A 6934-nucleotide genomic window follows, 5' to 3' on the forward strand; every position below is an offset into this window, starting at 1 on the left:
CTGGTGCTCCCCAAGGCGATACACTTGGTCTAATGTATCCCTTCTCTATCAAATCATCCAACTGCTTCCTAAGCTCCTCCATCTCCTTAGGACCCATACGGTACGATGCCTTAGAGATTGGCCCCGTCCCTGGCTTCAACTCAACGGTGAAATCTATCTCCCTCTTCGGTGGCAACCCCGGAATCTCCTCTGGAAAAACATCTGCAAACTCTCCCACCACCGGTATCTCGTCAACTGCCGGGCTCTCTATCCGGTCATCTCTCACATGGCACAAAATCAACCGACATCCCTTCCTCAGATACGACTTCAAGGTAACAGCTGCAATCAACTTAACTTTGGGTTTGACTAGAAACCCCCGATAAGACACACTAACACCCTTAGGACCTCTTAGGGACACTTTCTTTAGATGACAGTCTATCTTAGCCTTATACTTTCCTAACCAATCCATCCCAACTATCATCTCAAAACCATTAAAAGGATACTCTAACAAGTCTACAGGGAAATCGACTTGCCCAACTATCAAAGATACATCTCTAAACAACCTCCCACACGATACAGACTCACCCGAAGCTATGACAACTTGCTCCCTAACAGACTCATATACTCTCAAACCCAACTGTTTTACATGACTCGAAGACACAAACGACTGAGAAGCCCCCGAATCAAACAAAACAAAGGTAGGAACACCATTAACAAGAAATGTACCGGTGATAACATGCGCATCTTCCTCAGCTGCTTTCTTCTCCATCATGAATAACTTGTCACTGGTCTTCTGCCCACCTCCCTGGACAGTACTGGCTGATGCGGTCGGCTTAGCACCCGACCCTTGATTGTTGTTGTTGTTCGTCGGTGTCTTCTGATAAGAATTACCGCCGTTGCGGTTGCCTCCACTCTGGTAGCTCTGACTTCCCCGGTTTGGCCATGATCCCGCCGGTCTGTTGCTCGCGAAGCTGCGCAGTCTCTCGGAAAGATCCCGGTGCACTTGTGCACTCATGTCTCTTGTGGCCTACGCCACCAAAACCAAAGCAGGTCACTCCCCAACTATTGCTCGCACTCCCACGGCCACGCCCAAAGGAAGCCCCAGAACTAAACCCAGACCCAGAAGAAAACCCCTTACATTGATTGTGGTTGCCTTTCTTGAAATTAGATTGGCCACCACCCTCGCTCTCAGACTTCCTCTTCTCTCCACCTGACCTCTCCCGAGCCATCTCGACTAGTCTCTCAGCTCTCCCCTCTCATATGCTTCCTTTACATCGCAAGGACTCCCACGGGTAACTTATCCATAATTTTCGTGGTTAGCCCTCTCTCAAACCTCAAAGCCAGATTCTCCTCACTCAAACCCATATCCTCAAAGATATCTAGATTTCTCATTGAACCGATCGTAGTACTCAGCCCACGACATCTTAGCAGTCATCTTAAACTTGTCGAACTCCTCTCTCAACTTACTCCTCACATGTTTGCGTACGAACTCCTTCCTCACGACCCCTACGAAACTCCTCCCAAGGTATAGCGGGTAACCCTTGGTTGGTATATATCTCCTTGGCACTCACTTTCACCTAATCCCACCACTTGCCATTTTGCCTCCCTCGGATAGAATGCGGCTGATCCACTCTCATCAGACAAAGCGAACTAAATCTAGTATGTTCTCCATCTCCCTCACCAACTATCAAGAAGGTTAGGCTCCTCAACTCCCTTGTACTCCTTCGGGTTAAACCTCGCAATATAGAGGCTGACTTTAGCATGGTCAACCTCCTTCTCCTTACTCTTATCCTTGTCCCTATTCACTCTCTTCAGGGTCTCAGTAAGAGCATCCTGGTGCTCTAACATCTTGACGATGTCATCCGTGGTCATAAGCTCAGCTCTCGCGTACAAAGCAGTTCTCTTGGGCGGCATCTTGAAACTATACATATATAAGAAAAGGGGTAGATATGAACATACGTACTAAACTTCAAAACACGAAAACACACTGCCCAGAACCTACTCGATCGAGTATCCAAACCCACTCGATCGAGTAACGGGCTACTCGATCGAGTGCCCCCATGTACTCGATCGAGTACCCAAACTCCGAACCAAAAGACTTTCGATCTCTTACACACTCGATCGAGTATCTAGGCTACTCGATCGAGTGATTTTCTACTCGATCGAGTACCCCTAGTTACTCGATCGAGTGCCCCAAAACTCGATTCTGGACTCAAAATCGCCAAAAACCCACCCGATCGAGTCAGTCTCACTCGATCGAGTAGCACTAATACGTAAGAGCTACCCGCATGTTACGTCATATACTAACATGCTAAACTTCATAAAACCACATGATATCATAATAAATATGCTACACATCTATTCTACTATCAACAAGATCAATTCATCATGCTATTAAAGCCACATTGTAAACATCCAACATGTTATTCCAACTTCAAGTCTACACATACATTACTTTTTCTTTCACATTCTCAACTTCTCCTTCAACATCCAACAATCACACACTTCATCACATTGTTAACAAGTTAACCAGGCACACATATACTCGACAAACACCTTCCCCCCGTGACCGGTTCAAAGTTGTAAGGCGACCCCCGCGACTTTAGGACGTCTCCCAAGCCTTTGCACTAGCTCCTACAACTTTTACCCCGGGTTCATTTTAATTGACTCCCTATGTTCATTAAGTTCATTGGTTACAGGTTTCAGGATCGTCGCTCTGATACCATTTGTAACACCCCCATACTCCAAGTGCCTTACCAGGACCACTCAGGTATGAAGACATTACCATCTCGGTCGCCCGAGGTATGATAATCAAATAGACAAAACAGAAACAACGTTTAATATAAATAGTTTAATGAATAAGTACAATCCTCAAACCAAACCAAAGTACGATACATTATTCCAAACTATCTCGTTATCAATCGAAATGTAAATAAATGCTAAACTACAGGAAGACTCTATCGTCATGTCGTGGCCATCCCAGCCTATCCCAGTACTCATCTCTATACTGTTCAATATCCGCTCACCATCCCCGAATGGATCACCGCAGGTTTACAAAACAACACCGGGTCAGTACTAATCACACAATCAATATAGATAACAATAATAAGATACACAGACAAATTTTGAACCGTCACACACACACACACACACACACCAACTCCCATCATCTCAATCGACCGTCCACCTTTGGACCAGCCACGCGATGGGGGACCGCAGCCGTTCCCACCTAAGCCCCGCTCATCGTACGAGCGATAACCCCGTCCATTAATGTGCACATCCCCTTCCGTGGCGGGTTCCACGAAGGGCGAAACTAGGGCGTGAAGTCACTCCCGCAAGTGACCCCACTCAGCCGAGAACGCATCTCGAGAGCCATAGACAACCAAACACAATCACAATCACAAACACAATCATCATACCAAACAACTAACTACAAAGACATCACCAATATCCCATTATGGGACTAATACCGAGTAGGAAATCCTACCTGGAAAGCACAACACGCAGACGGTATCTACAATTTGTATCAAAACGGCTCCTCTACGAATTCTCCTCCTCGACGCAAGGAATCCAACGACACGAAAAACAACAAGAACCGACCGTCTGAACTCCAGGAATTGTTAAGGATGCGATTAGGAAGAAGAACTGACTGCTTTCTCTCTTAAACAGGTTTTAGATTTTGGTAAAAGTGTTTTAAAACAAAGACGATTATGTTTAAATACCTTAATCGCATAATTAACAAAACCCGCGAAAAACACCCCGTAAACCGGACACTCGATCGAGTACCCAAGGTACTCGATCGAGTACCCCTTACTCGATCGAGTACCCCTTACTCGATCGAGTACCCAACAGGTCAGAAACTATTTTATTTCGCAACTTGCCCATACTCGACAGAGTATGGGCTACTCGATAGAGTACCCCAAGACATATAAATACGGAGTATTACAATTCCGCACCACATTACAAGCCGTAATACATCAGCCAAAACACCACAAAATACAAACTTCAGATTTTTATCTGTCAAACAAACCTTTTATTACAAGGTTCCACATTTCATAATGTCGAAGCCATTTCCACCTTGACCCAGATACGGAGTCTTCAAAAAACATTATTCTCTGGAACGGGACATGCACATTTCATTCTTAGAGACCACTTTTTAGTGTGCTCACGTAACAAGAAACCTTTTCACAAATTAAGCCTCTTCGATTCATGATCAAGAGGGATTTCTATCCAATCAACCTTCAAGTCACCAAACCGAATTCACCGTTGTGACCCTCAACTCCAGATTTTTATCTGTCAAACGAACTTGTTATTACCAAGCTCCACATTCTATAATGTCGAAGCCATTTTCACCCCGACCCAGATACGGAGTCCTCGAATGATTTGCTACCGAGAACGGGACATACCCAATCTACCCTTAGGGTCCACTTCTTAGTGTGCTCACATGATAGGGAACATTTTCACAAATTACACCTCTTCGATTCATGATCAAGGAGGAATTATCTCAAATCAATTTCTCGAGTCACCAAATGAAGTTTACCGTCATGACCCTCACACTTTAAGGTCCTAACAACTCACTTAGGCACACATTCAGACGAGTCACCAAACGGAATTTACCGTCGTGACCTTCACACTTTAAGGTCCTAAAAACTCTCTTAGGCACACACATTCAGAACTACAATTTGGTTTGATTTCACTTTACGTGAATACGTAGGCAGCCCTTCAAGGACACAACCATATACCTCAAAATCACTTCAAGGTCCTAACAGTTAGCTTAGGCATACAAACACATGCAGAACTACGATCTGGTTTGATTTCGCAAACACGTGAATACGTAGACAGTCCTATTATAAGGGCACAACCACATCCCCACACACATTAAATTTTCAAACCTTCAATTTGCAACCCATTGCACACACACTCAGAACTACGATCTGGTTTGATTTCGCAAACACGCGAATACGTTGGCAGTCCCCCAACAAGGACACAACCGCACATCCCTATTAAAACAATTCCAATTTTCAACCCTAAAAAAAAACAGTTCAGAACTACGATCTGGTTTGATTTCGCACACACGCGAATACGTAGGCAGTCCTATTACAAGGGCACAACCGCATACCCCTTTCACAACAATTCCAATTTTCAATCCTCAACACACAGCTCAGAACTACGATCTGGTTTGATTTCGCACACACGCGAATACGTAGGCAGTCCCCCAACAAGGACACAACCGCACACCCATTTCAATCTCAGCCATCAACATCAATCCTCAAAAGTAGCCCACCCAGCTGCAAAAACTAAACCACTTTACTGGGGGCTGTTTCCTTAAGACGTCACCCATTCCTTATTTTGTCAACTTCCCACCTTCACACTCTGGGGGCTTCTCTTTCGAGACGCCACCCGTCCTTTATCCTCAAACATCTTTTGAGTCGCAACTTCAGTCCAAAATAAAATCGCCCATAGCCTAGTGCTCGGTTCGGATAATGACAAGGTCTTGGTTCCGCTCTCCGAATCATCAAAACTCGAGAAGGGATCTTAAAACAAGCAAACAACGGCAAAGATGTCTGGAGAAGATAATCAATTCGTGTTACCCAGCGGAGCGGACCTTCTACCTCAGGGATTTGATATGCATTGTCACCCTTTCTTGGCTAGGAGTTGCACTTACATGTGCAAAGTCTGTCAGAGTCACCCCCGTGTCGTGTCGATACTGAGTTGGCATCACGTTCGCGACTGCCCATTTGTCGACCGCGTCGGTGTGCGTCTCGTGTGAGCCAAGATATCCCAACGGTCACGTGCCTCCGATCTGTCGAATCACGGATCTACGAGAAACAAATTCCAACTCTTAACAGCTTTTAAACTTCACAACATTCAAAACTCCTATCTCCCCTCATGCGAGATAGTATATGCTAAGTCGCTTATATGCTAATTGCTCACATGCTTATAAGCTTATGTGCCTATGTGCTTGCGTGCTACATGCTTGTATATGCGACTGCGGATTTGTGTGGTCACTAACCATGCAGGTAATCTTGAGAAGACAAACTCACTCCAACTGGGTACTGGGTTCTTCCTAACAAACGGCGACCCATCAAGTCTAAACGCTTTAACCCCGCCGATTGCATGGCATACGCTACCTTCCAACGAGCAGCAACTCATATCCCCAACGAGTCTTGAGAAGTTTCTAACACCCCAGCGAGTGCCGATTTTTTAAATGGATGTCACACATGCTATTTTCCACAGTCGGCCATTCGACCATAGATGGCTGGCGAGCCTTACCACACATATGGCTGGCGAGCCTTTATCCGCAAACAAGATACAACTCAAGGACGTATCCTGAAGATGCCTCAGGCATGACTCCTTTTCACAAGCTGGCGAGGCTTTGTCCGCAAATAAGGTACAACTCAAGGACGTATCCAGAAGATGCCTCAGGTGTGACTCCTTGTCACAGCTGGCGAGCCTTTGCACGCACACAAGATACGACTCAAGGATATATCCCGAAGATGCCTCAGGTATGACTCCTTCCTATGGCTGGCGAGCCTCAAAACGCACCGCCTTTGACACCGGCTGGCGAGCCTTTGCGCGCAAAAGATTCAAGGACGTATCCCGAAGATGCCTTAGGTATGACTCCTTCTTATGGCTGGCGAGCCTTTATACGTAGTCTAATGGACTTTAAACGATCCGCATCGGAAGTCGACAGACTCTAAAATGTTCCTGAAGGCAGGTCCTTGACTCGAATCCCTGAGTCGCCTCGACGTCGCCCTTCCCGACGGCAGGTCCTTGACTCAAACCCTTTTGAGTCGCCTCGACGTCGCAATGGTCTTCAGGTTATAATCTTCGATTGACCTGGAGATCATACTTTTACTTTCGCCCTGTCCAACCCTCAGTCAAAGCGGGGGCTCTGTAGATACCCAGTATCTGTACCTTCCAAAAACCACCCGATGATGATCGGACTATAACG

This window comes from Silene latifolia, chromosome 6 (assembly GCF_048544455.1).
Source record: "Silene latifolia isolate original U9 population chromosome 6, ASM4854445v1, whole genome shotgun sequence".
Taxonomy (NCBI): Eukaryota; Viridiplantae; Streptophyta; class Magnoliopsida; order Caryophyllales; family Caryophyllaceae; genus Silene; species Silene latifolia.